General features: G+C 43.4%; 1 long non-coding RNA gene across 3 annotated transcripts in view; it reads right to left on the minus strand.

Moving 5' to 3' along the window:
* LOC103672664 overlaps positions 1 to 18,212 on the minus strand; it is a 199,248-nt gene that overhangs the window by 13,976 nt on the left and 167,060 nt on the right. The window lies entirely within an intron of this gene.

Below are 18,212 nucleotides of genomic sequence, written 5' to 3' on the forward strand. Positions count from 1 at the left end.
CTATTCAGCAGGGCCCTCTGCCCCTCCTCCCTGCTCGAGCTCTCTCTCTCTGTCAAGTAAATAAATAAAATCTTTAAAAAGAACGGATCATAAACTTAAATGTAAAACAGAGCTATAAAATGTCTAGAAAAAAATACAGGAGAAAGTCCTTATGACATTGGGTTAAGCAAAGATCCCTTAGATGAAACACAAAAAGCATAATCCATAGAAGAAAAACAATCGATAAATTGAGCTTTATCAAAATGAAGAACTTCTACTGTTAGGAAAATACTGGTAATAGAATGAAAAGACAAGTCATAAGCTAGGAGAAAATATTTGAAAATCTCATATCTGGTTCGGGATTTGCATTCATTGAGAATACATGAAATATTCTCAAAAACTCAGTAAGAGGGACACCTGGGTGGCTCAGTGGTTGAGTGTCTGCCTTCCGCTCAGGTCATGGTCCCAGATTCCTGGGATCGAGTCCTGCATCAGGCTCCTTGCTCTGCGGGGAGCCTGCTTCTCCCTCTGCCTGCTGTTCGCCCTGCTTGTGCTCTTTCTCTGATGAGTAAATAAAATCTTAAAAAAAAAAAAAAGAAATTTTAATAGGATTGTTAGAAAACCAACAACCCTATTAAAATTGGACAAAAGATCTGAACAGACATTTGATCAAAAAAGGATATATAGATGGTAGGTAACTTCACGAATAGATGCAAACATTGTTAGTCATTAAGTAAATGGAAATTGGAGCCATAATGAAATACCACTGCACGCCTACTTAAATGGCTAAAATTAAAAGGATTGAGGGGCACCCGGGTCGCTCAGTCAGTTAAGCGTTAGACTCTTGGTTCCGGCTCAGGTCATGATCTCAGGGGTTGTAAGATCCAACCCCGAGTTGGGCTCCATGCTGGGTGCGGAGCCTGCTCAAGATTCTCTCTCCCTTCTCTCCCTGCCCCTCCCCCATGCCACTCATGCATGCATGTGAGCTCTCTCTCCCTAAAAAAATAAAAAAATAAAAGGCTCAGCCATACAAAGTGTTGACCAGTATGTGGAGCAACAGGAGATCTCCTACACTGCTGGTGAGAAGGAATTATGGTGCAACCAAGCAAAAAACAATTTGGCAGTTTCTTAAGAAGTTAAATAAACATCTACCCTGTGATTCAGCCATTTCACTGCTACATAAACAAACAAAAAAAGAGAGAGAGAGCATATGTCCATACAAACACTTGTACAAAGACATTCATAGTAGCTTTATGTGTAATAGTCAAATATTGAAAAGAACTCATATGTCCATCAACAGGGGAACAGAAAAACAAAGTTCCTATACCCATACAATGGCAAACTCCTCAGTCACAAAAAGAAGTGCATTACTGATACACAAACAATGTGGATGGATTTTGAAATAATTACACTGAGTTAAATAAAGACAGGCAAAACGTGCATACATATTGAATGATTCCATCTATATAAAGTTCTAGAAAGTTCTTGCTAACTAAGCCATAGTGATAGAAAGCACATCAGTGGTTGCCTGTGGATAGAGGTCAGAGAGAGCTGGTAAGGAGAGATTACAAAGTCATACGAAGAAGCTTTTTGCGGGGGCACCTGGGTGGCTTAGTCGGTTAAGCGACTGTCTTCGGCTCAGGTCATGATCCCAGGGTCCTGGAATCGAGCCACACATTGGGCTCCCTGCTCAGTGGGTTCTCCCTCTTCCTGGTATTCCCCCTGCTTGTGTTCTCTCTCTCTCTGTCAAATAAATAAATAAAATCTTAAAAAAAGAGAAGTTTTTTGGGGGATTAACATATTCTGAATCTCAATTGTGGTGATGGTCATGTCATGTCCAAACTCGTCAAATCATGCACTTGAAACGTGTGCAGTTTATTGTATGTCAATTATACCTCAATGAAGCTGTTAAGAAAATATGAATATAACTGAAAATGAATATATGAATATGAAAATATGAATATACCTGAAAATACCAAAAAACTTAAAGGTTGAACAACTAAATTTTGGCAACGCAGCTTGAATTTACCCTATTTTTCTCATACCCACCCCTCCTCTTATTTTCTTGTTCTTGCCCTTCTTTCTTTTTCTTCTCCCCATGTGAGAATAGGTGATAACAGTTTGGGACCACCACACAGAAGACGCTCCTGGCCTCAAAGTAAGAAAGGGCTTTCTGACAATTTCTGCTCTTTAGAGAGGCGATTGAATAAGTTGTTTGCTAAAATAGGGAGCTCTCCATCTCCGGAGTCCTCCAGCACAGACAAAATGAACATTTAACAGGGATATGGTAGCATCAGATGGGGTGAGAGGCCAAATCAGTGGCTTTCAAGCATTTTTTTCCCTCTTCTTAAGTCATAAAAGTCTTTCTACAAATGCATGAAATCTTAGGTGGAAGTCAAATATTTAGAGAAGACAAAAGAGACATTTCTTTGAAAAAAGTTGGGGGCTCAGAATCCTGCCTACTTGGTGTCATCTTTTAGCTACTGTGGTGGCCCTTGCACATCTCCTTGGGTAGGTCACTCTCCTTCATTCCAAGTCTGAAGTTCTATAAACGTTTAGTTGCAGTGGGCACAGATGAGGGTTGTTTTTTTCTTTTTTCCCCAAACCACCCCAGTTAGAGCAGGAGTTTGAGGTGAAGGGCTGACCACATCTTAGTCATCTGAGAAAAAGTCGACCCATTTGCAATAGAAGAGGCAGTTCTTTTCTTTGCAAACAAATCCAGTAATTATAACATTGATTGTCTTTTTCCCAGAGGGAGTATAATACAGCTACTATTTATCCAGATGTCCCAGCTCTTTTTCCTCTTCACTTTCTGAGAAAGAAAGGGTTTCAAATAATGGTTTGGTTTAATAACAGTTTGGTCAGTTCTGCTTCTCTTTAGACCATGCATTTTTTTTCTCCCTTTAACCCTGAATATGCCAGTTGCGTTTGACCACACTTCAGTCAATAAGAGAAAGGATGCTGTTTTCATATTAGTCAGAATGATGAAAGTAATCATTGTGAGCATTTACGGAGTGCTTACTCATTGCCAAACACTGCATGAGGGTTAATTTTTATGTGTCCACTTGGCCAAGGAGCCAGATGTTTTGTCAAACATTATTCTGGATTTTTCCATGAGTATGTTTTTGGATGAGGTTTACGTTTGAATCGGTCGTACGCTGAGTAAAGCAGATTGCTCTCCTTGACATGATTGGGCCTTGTCCAATCAGCTGAGGGTGAAGTAGACCAAAAGGCAGACCTCGTCCCAGCAGGGTCAGTGTTGGGGGGGGGGTTCCCCAGCAGACAGCCTGTGGATTTCATCTACATCATTAGCTCTATATGACACAGCTTTTGCACTCGAACTGCAACTCTCCTGAATGCTAGCTTGTCAGCCTTCCCTATCAGATTTTGAACTCCACAATCAAGTGAGCCAATTCCTTAAAATAAACCTCGCTTTGTATAATACATATCCCATTGGTCCTGTTTCTCTGGAGGACCCTGACTAATACACATTGCAATAAGTATTCTAAATCTATTAATCCATCTGACTTTCAGAGCCATCCTATGAAATTTGAACACAATACTTGAAGAAGTGTTGCTCTTTCACAGGTAAGGGAATGTGGTGTAGTGAGATAAAGTGATTTGCCCAAATCTCCCAGTTAGTAGGTGGCAGAGCCATGATTGTAACCCTAAGTTTGTGGACTGAGCCAGTTTGCTTTCCCACACTAGCCAGCTCTTGACATATTTTGGCCAAACGGGCCTCAGCATCTGGAACCTGACTTTGACCTACACTATCTTTCCCGTCAGGGGCTTCTGGGAGGCTGCTTGGCGTCTGCCCTGGAGCCTGACGCATCTGATCCTCTCTAGTGAACTCAGGCATGATTCTTCGCGTGCTAATCCTCAGCTTCCTAACCTACAGAAGGAGAGTAAATCACCCCGCCAGCTTGTCATGAGGGTTAGATGTGAGTGTCAAGAGCACCCATCCCGTGGCCCGCACCCACAGGAGCTCACGCTCTCACAGGGACCGAAACGATGCCAGTGCACTAGAGCTGGGTCCTGGGTCCTCCTGGCTCCTTAGAGAGTGAGTTCTTCTGTGTGCTGTTTGTATTAGACTGCTGGGGCTGCCATAACAGAATTCCACGGGCTGGGAGGCTTCAACACCTGAAATGTATTTCTCACAGTTCTGGAGGCTGGAAGTCCAAGACCAAGGAGGTGGCGGGTTGGTTTCTGGGAAAACCTCTGCTTTGGGCTCGCTGATGGCCACTTTCTCCCTGTGTTCTCATATGGTCTTTCTTCTGTGTGTGTTCAAATTTCATCTCCTTATAAAGACACCAGTCAGATTGGATTGGGGCCCACCCTAATGACCTCATTTTAATTTAGTCATCTCTTGAAAAGGCTCGATCTCCGGAAGTAGTCACAGTCTGAGAAACTGGGGGTTAGAGCTTCAACAAATGGATTTTGGGAAGACACAATTCAGCCTGTAATACGATCCTCCCCAACAGAGGCCAAGGACCTGTGGCTCAGGACTACCCTTCATACCTCTCACTACTGAGGGGATGCACTGGACCTTTTCTGCCTGGCTGTTCCTTCAAACCTTCTGCTAGCTGGCACTATCTCTTCAGGATTATATTAAGAGACCAGCTAAGCTGCTCAGAAATTAAAGGCCAATAGCTCACTCAAGTTCTATAAACTTATCTTTGTCCAATGGTTATGGAAAGGCAACTAGAAAACTACCAAGGATGTAGAAATTGCTTCATACTTTTAATCTATAAACTACACCTCCCAGCACTTCCACACACACACACACACGCACACACGCACACACACACACATGCACACACACACGCACACACGCATTGCCCAGCAGGAACAGAAAGGTATTTTGAAGTACACTTCAAACAACAATTATATGTATATGTATATGCACATATGGTGTGATGACACCCGCGGTTCATAACTCCAGTGACTTTCGCATTCTTTAAATTGGCTCCTGTTTGTTTCAGTTACCCTCTTACAGGACTACACTTGTTCACACTATGGGTCCTATTAATTCCATCCCTGTTTACTATGACTCAGGGTTTTTTTTCCCCCTAACATCAAAGGTCTCCAAGAGAGAGTCTCTAGTTGGGCTGTTCACCACCCAATATGGTCCACCCCTACTGGTAATAAAGCCAGAGCATCTTCATAGGCCACCGTCTTCCTGATGTCAAGCCTACTTCTAGTTGCCTTTGGCTAAGGCACCAATACTGGGTCCAATCTTGGATGCTTAGGGAAGTAGGGCTTATGGTACAAACACAGTGACTTGATTAGAAGAACCTAAATGACCAGTGTCCTAGGAAGAGGGTGTGAAAAGGTAGGTGCTAGGCTCTGTGGGTCTCTCTGGAGCCCGCAGAGACCCATTGTGAGGACTCACATCATGTCAGGAGAGCAGCCACCATATTGGCAAAGCTCACTTCCTTTTGCTGATAGTCTGCTCCAAAACACCATCCATTTTAGAGAACAAATGGATTTTTCAAGTCTCAAAATTAAATTTTACAAAACTGGATTAAACACAGACCTCTTTTTATGTCATTTGAAATCATTTAATTAAGACACAAAACCAAATTACAAAAGAGTAAGCCATGTGCAAAAACTATAATTTTATGTTCTGGAAGAAAGAGAAATACCTATAGGGAAAAGAAAGTCAGTCTGGAAAGTTGTTGTCACCCTCTTTTTTTTTTTTTTTTGTCTTTTAAACAACATTTTGGGTAGAGTGTGATCTTCTACAGTTGAACCTAGACAAAGAGTAAAGGGAACAGGAAATCAATGGGAATCATATCTTAATGAAAGCGCTTCTCAAATAGTCCAAGAATCCATAAGAGACTTATTCTATATTGGATTTCTGGAAGTCGGCCGAAGGACCCGAGCTTGTAACCCAGTGATTGATGCCTGCCATCAGCAGCACATTCACTCCTTTCCTCCCTCGAAGGCTTAGACAAATTTTGCCTCATTCCACAAGCTCTCAATCATATTCATGGAGTCAAGACTTCAAATGGGGCATGATTATAACTTTAATAGCTATTCCAGGTAGAACTGATTCGCATGATGTGGGATCTTGGCAGCAGTTTAATTACTTTAGGGTAATGATGTGAATCGCAGTCAGGGGCCAATTTTGGCATCACCGGTTATCACGTGCAATAATTAATATGATTAAGTGTGCTGCTTTAGAAACTCTTTTACTCCCCTCTCTTTGCTAGTATTTGGAACTTGTCTTCGGAAACTATTGTATAGACAAGGTTTTCTTCCCCTCATTTTCCTCTGTAGGTCAGGATATATTCCTGAGAGCACAGGTATCTTTATTTACTGATTAAAAAAAACACATTTTCTGGAAAATTTTTGCAGAGATAAAGCAGCGGAGGGACTTCTTTGCTTTCTTCATTGCCCTTCTCTTGTCTCCTTCTTTCCTTACTTGTTTATTGTTTATTTGGTCACCTCTCCCACTTTATATAATTTCATGGTTCTTCCAAATGAATTCAAGTTTCCAAGCACTGATGCAAGGACCTTAGCCAATAATAACAACTTCTGTTTGTTGATTGCTTACTGAGTGCCAGCAATCGCTGTAATCACTTTCCTTGTCTTTTTTAATCTCATCAAAATAACTGCATGCCTTCCGCGATGCGGGTAAAAATAGGAACGCTTATACACATGAGGCATCTTACCCATGCTGGAAGAGCTGGTAAGTGATGGCTCAGAACTGAAATCTAGGGGTTCTGTGACCCACAGTACGAGCTTCTCCATACTAACTTCTACCAAAATCTGGTAATCGTAAAAATAACTTTTCTCTCTCAAAGTAACGGTCATTCCTGCAAGTACTGTCCTGCAACATACATATGTGGAGAGGTTGTCGTATGCCAGGACCGTGTCGGAGGCTCAGGGCACGAGACACAGCCCCTGCCCTCAAGTCCCTGAGTCCTTCTGGAGGTAATTACAGTAGCATGAGGTAATGGCTATGATGGGAAATCACAGAAAATATCGTTTAAAATAATGTTAGTGTGGCCAGTCAGAAGGGTATAATGTGTGTCTGAAAAATCCCAGTTAACTCCAGCCAGAGAATGACTTCCTGCAAACGTATGAAGAAAAGCCAAGGAGTATTACATAGATGATACTATCATCAAACGTTAGCCATCACTGATTATCTCCTGTGGTCAAAAAAAAAGGCGATGGTTCTAGAATTACATTGACCTGGCTTCAAGCTTTTGCTCGATTTCTTATTAAGTGTGTGTCCTTAGCAATTTACTCAAACTGTCTGAACTTCTGTTTCCTCACCTATAAAAACAGATGATAACAAATCTTACCTCCTCTGGTTGTTTGAACCAGGGGTCAGCAAACTTTTTCTTAAAGACACAGAGAGTACTTATTTTGGTTTTTGCTGGCCGTGCAATCTCTGTTACAAGTGCTCGGCTACGCTGCTGTGGGGCAAAAGGAGCCACAGATAATATGCAGGTGAACAAGTGTGCCTCTGTCCTCCTAATAACACTTTATTTATAAAAACCGATGTGCTGGATTTGGCACATGGGCTAGAGCTTGTCAACCCCTGGTTTAAAGGAGGAAAGGGGGGGAAGCGGGGGAAAAATAAACCCAACATATAAAAGTTTCCAGTACACCGTAGGTGCTCAAAAATTGTTCCTTTTCCTTCCTTCGTGCCATTCATTCCACTAGGCATCACAAAGATGCACGTAATCACTGCGTCTCCCTTTTGAGACCCTCACAGTCCAGTTAGGGTGACAGACATGGAAAATATAGACAACAATACAATTTTGCAAGTACCAGTTGTGAGGGAAACAGAGCAAATCGGAAGTTATAGGAGTTGAGTGAAGGAACAGTGGAAGAAAGAACTTCCAGGTAGGGAATCTAAAGAAGGAGGGATGCCCTAAGTGTTGTCAGAGGACGCTGAGTGGACACCGAGTTTAGGTGGGGAAGTGGGGGCTGACTTTCAGGTTCAGGAGTTTACACCTTTTCGTAGATCTCAACCAATGTACCGTTGAGGGTTTTTGAAGAGAACATAGGAAGCACTCAACAGATTATTTGTTGAAGGAATCAGTTCCTCTGAGATGACTGGTGTGATGGTTGGGCACAGAATGGCTGCCAAACGATCAGGTGGGGAGGACTCCGTCCTGGGTGACAGCAGTTAGAACCAGCAGAAAGGACATATCAAAAAGACACTGAGAAGGAGTAAAGGACTTGAGCTGGTGAGTGAACATGGGCAAGACTGCTGGTCAGGGAGGTGGCTGAGGTAGCAGTCTGGTGGCCGGCAGACCAGCAGAACAGTGTTGCCGGCGCAGAACAGAGGATGTCAGGGAGGCTGCTTTTTGGAGGAAACGTCATGAATTCAGAGTCCCTGAAGAACATCCAAGTGGAAGTGTTTAGTGAAATAAGATGGGCTCAAGAAAGAGATTGACTCCGGAAGCAGAGATTTAGACTTCTCATGAGAATGGATGACGTATTGATTCTTGATGAGACCTGAAGATCGAAATAAGCAGTTGGTGTTGGGACAAAGTCAGAGACAACGGCTCTCCTTAGAAATCCAGAAGCATCTCTCTATTTCTTCCTGAATGTGATGGCAATAGAAGCTCTGAGAGACTGGCAAGGTCTCACGGTACTTTTTTTTTTTTTTAACTATAAAAAAAAACAAAGATCAGGAAAAGAATTAGATAAACCCTGGGGAATTCTGATGTCTAGAAACTTCTCTCATACAATCCCGAGAAAAAAACCCCGAGTGTGAACTCCTGAACTATGTAAATTCTGATATGCAGACCTAATACAGAGTAATCCCACTGAATCCCACATCAGCAGAAGACGTGGAAATGTGTCAGCAATGAGAATGATAAAACAACTCTGAGAGAGGGGCGCGTGGGTGGCTCAGTCGGTTAAGCGTCTGAGCCAAAGGCAGATGGATATCCCAGGGTCCTGGGATAGAGTCTGCATCAGGCTCCTTGCTCAGCAGGGGATCTGCTTCTTTCTGTCCCTCTGCCCTTCCCCACTGCTGGTTCTCTCTCTCTCTCTCTCTCTCTCTCAAATAAATAGATAAAATCTTTAAAAAAACCAAAACCCAAAAAACAACTGTAAGACATTCTCAGCATCTTTTCAAATGCGTGTAGTCAATCATGATTTAGCAAAGCTACGTTCAGATATGGATGCTAATTTGTTGCCCTGTTAAATAAACACAATCTTGTGCCCAGTCTTATGCCAAATTCTCAGTAGATCTCAGGTTGATCTGCTTTTCTTGTGTTACAACTTTTCTTGCTACTACCGTGAGGAACGGAATTCCCTTTGACGAGGAAAAGTGTTCTGTGCGGCCAGAGCAAGAAAAAGGGGTCTTTCTAGAGTACAGTTGTCCTACATTTTCTTTAAGTAACATCAGAAAAGTGTTACTCGGAGGCATTACATCGGGCCCCGTTAGACGCCGACTTCCTATTAAGTCGGTGAGCTGTGGAGAGAGGTGTTACCATCTGAAACAGTTTGGGAAGGGGTTTCATTTTCCACTTTCCATTTACCTATTTCTTGAAGCCAGTGAAACACATTGTATTATGTCATTTGCAGGGTCAAACAAAACAGCCTTTTTCAGAAATACAGAAGAGTGAAGGAATCATAAGATTTTAAACTCGAGCTCCAGGACTTGCCAAGCTTAAACTTCTCGTTTTTTAAAGAGAGAGAACTCAGACCGGAGGGGCTGAATGACTGACTAAACATGGGTCAGCGAATACGCAGCAGAAGCAGGTTTGAACTCAAGAGTCCTCCTTCCCAGTCCGTTACTTCAAGTGCATCTTTGTCACAGGTTCGTTTTGGCCGTGGGTGGATTCTCATTCCATTATGGGGATTTGTAAGAGAAAACTTAAGCCGCAAGCACACTAAAAATGGAGGATTTACATTGAGGACACACCCATCACACTCCTTTCTTAACAACACTTCTGAAGGACTGGGACAGCGTCAGAGAGTCCTGTTGACGAGACCTGGTCATTTCTGGGAAAAGCAGAAATCCTTAGAGGAGCAGGCGTAATCCCTTTGACTGAGAACACCAAGGGGACCAGAGAGCCAGCCCTGAAACCTTGATATTTAAAGCAGTTGTCCACAGACATAATGCCTTTAGTTTGATCAAAGAGCCGGGCCACACAATCCCCAAGAACAGGAAGGCTGACGAGAAGGGGGGAAGGGTCCTTTGTCCTCGAGGCCTGCAGGCCTGGAATCCGGATGCTGGCAGGCAGGGCTGCTGGCCTTGCAGGGAGGGCTGAGGCCCGGCCTGTCCCCGGAATCCCTCCCCCTGTCCTCCTCGGGTCCCCACATCAAGAAATCGGCCAGATCCTCGTCCACCCCCCACCCTCAGTCTCTGTCCATTTTCTTCAGCACAGCCATAAAAACAATTTCCTCAGCCCCACGGAATCCACGTTGTTGGATTCCACAATCAGAAAAGGTAAGTGTCCCAATTTAACTCTTGGAGTCTTTCTCCCAGTGTGTGGTTTCCTAAACAAATATTTCATGTATCGTTCAGGTCACATTCTTGACCTTGTTGTTTCAGGTGCCTGATAATTCTGGGCTGATGACAGCCCAGCGAGCACACTGGTCACCCCCATCCCCTCTGCTCCCTTTTCCTCCTGTCCCCTGGCAGCTTTCCCTGGGCCCGTTTTGTCCCAGCCTCTCCCCTATTAATTGCTTTCCCCTGCAGCCTTTTCTCTATCAAAGTGCTTGCCCCTGAAGCCTTACACTTCAGATTCCTGCCCCTGGTGCCCTTGGCTCGTTCGTTATTTAATTTTTCTTTCAGTCCCCTGCCTGTCAGGCAATGTCTGCACACGGGGATTGTTTTCATTTTTGAAAGTCTCCAAACACAGCTCGCAGCCTTGGAGATAAGCTTTAAAAAAATTATAACACTCTTTGGCGCATGTGCCCCTGTGCGCACCCACACATAAATGAGTGAGGGGGGGGCTTTGGATCCACCCACGTTCTCAGAAGCAGAATTTTCACGATGAAAGGGCTTTCTGCACTGCCCTTTGGCCCTGACAGCAACACGACCGCTAATGCCCACTCTCCTGCTTAGCAAGTAGCTGGGAAGGGAATTTCTTTTCCGAATGGATATATACAGAAAGCGTCTTCCAGAGGCTTTGCAGCCTTGCGCTAAGCTGGCTAAAGGCACTTCAGAGATCCAGTCTAGTGGAGGGGACGGCATGACCACAGAATGAGGAGACGCATCTTATAGTAGTTGATGGAAGTCTAGTCATGCAGGAAAGCATTCAGAATAGTCAGGAAAGAGGAGAACAGAGTGGACCTCTGGGGAAGAGCGACTTTTGGATTCAGGAAAGTTCTTTCTCTGATTTTTTTTTGACTTCTTCTTCTTCTTTTTTTTTAATCCCTAAACTTTAGATATGTTCAACATTGCCATGAGCCAAGCTGTGTTCCCACAAAACTCCTATGTCAAAGTCCTAACCCCCAGGATCTCCAAATGTGACTGTATTTGGAGGCAGGGTCTTTAAAGAGGTAATTGAGTTAAAAATAAGGTCATTAGTGGGGGCCTCAATCCACTATGACTGGTTTCCTTATAAGAAGAGGAAATTAGGGCGCCCAGATGGCTCAGGCAATTGAGCATCCAACTCTAGGTTTCGGCTCAGGTCATGATCTTGTGGTCAGGAGATCGAGCCCTGAGGCAGGCGCTGTGCTCAGCAGGGAGTCTGCTTGAGGTTCTCTCTCCCTCTGCCCCTCCCTCCACTCGTGTGTGCTCTCTCAAATAAATAAAGGAAATATTTTTTTAAAAAAAGTAAAAGAGGAAATTTAGACAGGACGTGTACAGAGGGAAGATCTTATGAGGGAGAAGACGGCCATCTGCAAGCCAAGGAGAGGTTCAGATGAAAACAACTCTGCCAACACCCTGATCGAAGCCTTCTGGCCTCCAGGACTATGAGGAAATACATTTCCGTTGTTTACGCCCCCCGGTCTGTGGCACTTGGTGATGGCAACCCTACAAACCAATACAAACATCGGTGTTTCAAGATGGTGTTCGTTCAAGTGGACAATGGACTTAATCAGAAAGTACGGTCTGGCCAAGAAGTGGCTCTTCTGCCCCTACATGGGCTTGCAGGCGCTTGTCTAGATTCCAGATGAGATTTCTGACCTCAACGGGGAGCGGACCGGTGTTGATGAGGGGTCTCCAAGGCAATCTCCTCTCTAGGTCCCAATAGCTATATGGTGATAAGACTTCCCTTCCTTCTCGTCTCTTACTAGACTGATTCCTAAAGTATTAGGTGGGAACGAAATGAAATTGCCTTTTTATGTGGGTCAAAAAAGTTGAGCTAAATACATGTGGTATCCTGAAACAGAATGACATTGTGGAAAAACTGGTGGAAGCCAAATGAAGCAGTTCAGGGAATAGCAATGTACCAATATTAATTTCTTAGGTTGCCAAAGGCATCATGGTTATGTACCATGTTAACATTAAGGGGAATTGAGTGAAAATATACAGAAATGCTTTATACAATCTTTGCAACATTTCTATAAAACTTAAAATTATTCCTGGGGTGCCTCAGTGGCTCAGTTGCCTAAGCATTCAACTCTTTTCTTTTTTTTTAAGATTTTTTCATTTATTTATTCGACAGAGATAGAGACAGCCAGCGAGAGAGGGAACACAAGCAGGGGGAGTGGGAGAGGAAGAAGCAGGCTCCTAGCGGAGGAGCCTGACATGGGGCTCGATCCCATAACACTGGGATCACGCCCTGAGCTGAAGGCAGACGCTTAACCGCTGTGCCACCCAGGCGCCCCTAAGCATTCAACTCTTGATTTCAGCTTGGGTCATGATCTCAGGGTCATGAGATTGAGCCCCGCCTTGGGCTTTGCCCTGAGCATAGAACCTTCTTAAGAAGGCCCTCTGCCACTCCCCTCCTGCTCTCTCTTTCTCTCTCTCAAAACAAAACAAAATCCAAAAAACAAAAAACCTAAAATTAATCCAAAATAGTTTTTTTCCCAAAAATATTTGAATATTGGCAATTGTACATGGTTTAAACTAATACATCAAGCCCAGGGGCCTTGGATATAAAGCCTGTTAATTCAACCTTTTCATTTTCTAGTTGTAGGACCTATAGATGGTTTTTAAAGGCTATTCGTACCTTGGCAGCTCACACCCTGGATGCCTGGCCAGCCTGAGTAAGAGTAAGAAGTAACTGAGTGAACCTTCAAAGAGGACCCGATGGCCATTACCGGGGGACAGCCTTGAGCCAAGACATGTGGATGGGGCTTCCCTTCTCCTCTGATTCGACAAGGAGAAACCCGATTTCTTAAGGACTCTAGGCTGTTGCAATAGATGACTACCTCTACCTTTCTCGACAGCCAGTGGGCACCCAACATAGCCTCATTCCAGGAGAAATGGTCTCTTTCAACTCCCTTCCTCGGTTAGAGAGCCTTCCTTTCTTCCCCACCGGGTCCTGAGAAGACAGAGGATTGTGATACCTCAGTCTGGGGGGAGTCCAGAGTCTCATTTTAAAGGAAAAGAACCTGCTTGCAGTTCTACCTCTGAAACTAGAAAGTTAATCCTCGTCAGACCAAGACCACATGAGACGCTTGTTTTGCTTGGCTGACAAGCATTTACCATTTTAAAGAATTATCTGTCACACTTTAAAACTGCAAAGCTTCACAAAACCATCCACGTGCTTGGCTTCTCTTGAACAATCAGAAGTTCTAGCAACAGAGACCTATATTCCTGTGTGGAAGAGACTGGGTGGAGCCGAGTAGCCAGTAGGCTCTCTCAAGGGGCCCCGTGTTCACCATTTCGTGTAGTCCCACACAGCCCTCTCTTCCCATTCATCCTACCTGCTGGACCACTTCAAACACCTGAGTTTGAAACCCCTGGTATAGATCAGTGTTTGTCGTACTACAGGTCATGGTCCACATGTGAGTCATGAAATCAGTGTAGTGGATAGCCTACACTGGAAAAAGAAAAAAGGTGGGGGGAGAAAAAGAGAAGGAAATAGAAACTACCAGAATATATCACCTGTAGTAAGGGTACGGGCTAGTTTGTGAAACCTTTGTGTCAGTCGTGTAGGTGAGGGCTTGCACTAGGTGACCGTATAAAATATCTTTCTTCCTGTGAGTTGCAATAAAAACGTTTGAAAGCCAAGACTAATGAAAATTTAAATAATCCCACCTTTTTATTCAACATTTAGTTTGCCATATTTGCTTAATGTTTTTGTTTTGTTTTCCCGTAAATAACCCAAGAGGTGGGAGGGGTATTTGTTATATAAACACAATCACAGAATTCGTGCAAACATGATAACGCGGATCCCTGGGGACACCAGTAGAAGATCTGTAATAAAGGATTAAAGCATCTAATTGAAATGAAAGAAGAGCTAAATCTCCTTGGTGTTCCTAAGACCTACGGTCCACCAGATTGCATAGTTGTATGGTTTTAAGTTAGATCATATGAAATAATAATTGGATTAGTTATATATATAGGCTTATATATATATTTATATTATTTATATACATATTACTTATATAGGTCATCTGGGGCAACCAATACTCTAGATGAGCACTGTTCAATAGAACTTTCTCTGATGATGGAAAAATTCTATCTCTGCTCTGTTCAATATGGTAACCATTAGCCACATGTGCCCCTTTGGTGTTTGAAATGTAGCCAGTGTGACTGATTGTCTGGATTTTTCATTTTAATTAATTTAAACTTAAAAATTAAATGTATTAATTAACACATTTAAATTTAATTAGCTCAAACATATGGGTAGTGACTGCCATATTAGACAGCAGAGCTCTAGACTCTAGAACGAGTATCTTGAAAGAAGGAGGGCTCTGTTTCTTTCCTGTTTTCTGCCCTAGAATGCCCATTGCTCTGGTGGAATCATCGTGTTCAGGCGCCGCACACCGAAGAGCGAGGAGGGCTAAGAGTACAGTTTATGTTCTTTAGTCCAGCTTATTGCTACAGACAAGGGATCCAGCGTCCAAATGCGGACTGTCTAAATTCTTATCCTCCCTGATTTCTGTGGGTTTTTTTTCCAAATTAAAAATTGTTTAAGGAAGATTATGTGATTTTGAAGTGTATAGATTAAAAACTATAATAACTGTTAATAATTGCAATTGTAATAATAAATGTAATAAGAATAGTAACAAAACGAGGAGTCATGTTTCAACTGCTTACCACGTACTTGGTGCCGTGATAAGCACTTTGTATGCCTTATGCCGCTTGTTCTGCTCATCCTCTGAGATCGGAGGTATTAACCGAAATGACGAAACTGATGTTTGTGAAGGTTAAGTAACTGGCAAGGTCGCTCAGGTAGCAAGTGAAGGAGCTGGAACGTGAATCCGGTTCTGTCTGGCTACAAACCCCTTCCTATATCATTATGCTGTCCTAGCCGGTGCTAATCAGTTGTTTTTTCCATCAGCTCATTACTTCCTTGATAAAAACTTGGCTGAGATGAATTATTAATGGCAGTGCTAGGACTAGGGCCTCATTCTTAGGATTCTGAGCTGCATCCTCTCTACCCCCTTATCATAGATACTGCTTTGGCCACATTGCAGGAATGTGCCTGTGGGCTTCCCTGGAGCCTAAGCATTGTTCACTTTGGGGCCCCTTTCCTCCGTAACAATAAAAGTTGTATCTTGTTCCTTTGGTCTAAAGACAAACATATTAATATTCTCTATTAAGCCATTTTCTTTTACCTAAACATCCCCCCCCTTCTGGTTTTAAGAGAAATTGGAAATTGGAACATTATCCTGAGCCCTATGCTAGGTAGAATAATGGCCCCTCAAAGATATCCACATCTTCATCTCCAGGACCTTGAAAATGCCACTTTATATGGCCACATGAACCTTGCAGATATGATTACACTCAGAAACTTGAGATGAGAAGAGTGTCCTGGACTATTCGAGTGAGCCCAGGAGAATCCCAAGGGTCCTCAAAGGAGAATCAGAGAAGGAGATGTGATGGCAGAAGCCAAATGAGCAATCCTCAAGCGGCCTGGAGGAGGAGGACGGTCACGGCTAAGGGATGCAGGCAGCCTAGGGTGGAGTGCCCGGCACCATCGTGTGTGATGAAGGAAAGGCAGAAATCGGGAGAATTCTTTTCACACCTCCAAGGAATCATAGGATTAAAAGTGGTTATGAAAGACACTGCCGGCTCAACTACTGAGTGGCCCTTCTCCTGAAGAATCAGCCATCAGCGTCTACCCGTGTTTTCCTCAGAAGGCTCAGTGCCGGTGAAACTGCTGGCTGGAACTGTTTGCTTTCACCAGGGCATGCGATTCAGATGCTCTGCAGAGCCCACGCCTGGAAGAGGGTGAGCAGCCTCGGGGGAGGTGCTGAAGCAGAGAACCCGGGGCCGAGAGGGGAGACGAATGGAAAGGGGACAAGTCATGAACAGACCCGAAAATGCCAAGGAAAAGGGGAATCAAAAAAAAGGGAGACTGTAAAAATTAAAAAAGATGTTCACAAGCACAGGAAACAACAGACGTTGGTGGGGTACAGAGAAAGGGGAACCCTCTTACACGGCCGGTGGGAATGCACACTGGAAAACCACCACTCTGCAAAACAGTATGCAGGTGCCCCAGAAAGTTAGACATAGAGCTACCCTACGACCCAGCAATTACACTACGAGGTATTTACCCAAAGGATAGAGAAATACAGATCGAAGGCACATGCACCCCAATGTTTATAGCAGCAATGTCCACAATAGCTAAACTGTGGAAAGAGCCCAATGTCCACTGACAGATGAATGGATAAAGGAGATGTAAGATATATATTACTAGATATAGATACAGATATACACAAACAATGGAATATTACTCAGCCATCAAAAAGAATGCAATCTCTCCACTTGCAATGCCATGGATGGGGCTGGAGAGTATAATGCTAAGTGAAACAAGTCAGAGAAAGACAAATACTGCATGATTTCACTCATATGTGGAATTTAAGAAACAAAGCAGATGAACATAGAAGAAAGGAAAGAAAAATAAAATAAGATAATAAGAGAGACTCTTGACTATAGAGAACAAATTGAAGGTTGCTGGAGGAGAGGTGGCTGGGGGGATGGGCTAGATGGGGGATGGGCATTAAGGAGGGCACTGGTGATGAGCACTGGGTGTTGTAGGTAAGTGATGAATCACTAAATTCTACACCTGAAATGAATACTACACTATATGTTAACTAACTTGAATTTAAAATTTTGGAAGAAAAATAATAATAAAGATGAGAAACTGGAAAAAAAAAGAAAAAAGATGTTCACAGAAGAACAAAGAAAAGAAAAAGAAAAGAAGAGAAGAAAGAAAAGAAAAGAAAAAAAAGAAAAGAAAAGAAGGAAAGAAGGGAGGAAGGGAGGGAGCGAGGGAGGGAGGGAGGAAGGAAGGAAGGAAGGAGGGAAGGAAGGAAAGAATCTGGGATTTGAAAGGACCCAGGAGGAAAGGTAAGGAAAAAAGATAAAAAGCAAAACCAGTCATGGGATTAAGAGTAACCTTCCTTTCTTTCCTGATGCTGAGTGCAGAGCTGAACTTTGCAGGCTGGAAGCCATCTGCGGCCATCAATCCGAGCCCCATGCTGTGGCCACGGTCAGTGGGATTTGCACAGGGGGACAGTGGCAGAATGCAACCTGAGACATGAAAGGGCTCCCATTCGGTCAGAGGCTGCATTTTCTCTGCTCTCCTTACACAAAGCTGCTATTGACATCACAGTGGCTCCCTATGACTCGTGCTGTTCACTGCCCAAGCTCAGAGGCTCCCGTCTCGACCTCTAAGGGAGTAGGCTCTATGCCCAAATTTGTACATAATGTCCATGTTCTCTGTGTGTGGGGGGGTCATCATTCAGCTTAATGCCTATAGCAGTTGGTTCCAGGCAACCTTTCATCCCTTCATGTCTCTTCATAAAGAACTTGAAAAAAAAAAAGGAGATATTTCTTTTAAAAAACAATGTTCAGTATGTATGTATATATTGACTATTGATATACCGAATACGGGAGCATTCTATGGGTATACGCATGCCCACATACGTCTGCATGCACGTATGTAACCATGTCATGCTTCAGTTTCTAGGAAACCGAGAACAAAGCGTGATAAAGTAGCTTCCTATAATCCAGAGTTTCTCTTTGGTTTCTATTTTTAAATTTTTGAGGAACCTCCACGCTATTTTCCACAGTGGCTGCACCAATTTACATTCTACCAAAAATGCACAAGTGTTCCTTTTGCTCCACATTGTCACCAACACTTGTTATTTCTTGTCTTTTTCCTCTAGCCACTCTGACA

The sequence above is a fragment of the Ursus maritimus genome, unplaced genomic scaffold (genome assembly GCF_017311325.1).
Source record: "Ursus maritimus isolate PB19 unplaced genomic scaffold, ASM1731132v1 scaffold_8, whole genome shotgun sequence".
Lineage (NCBI taxonomy): Eukaryota > Metazoa > Chordata > Mammalia > Carnivora > Ursidae > Ursus > Ursus maritimus.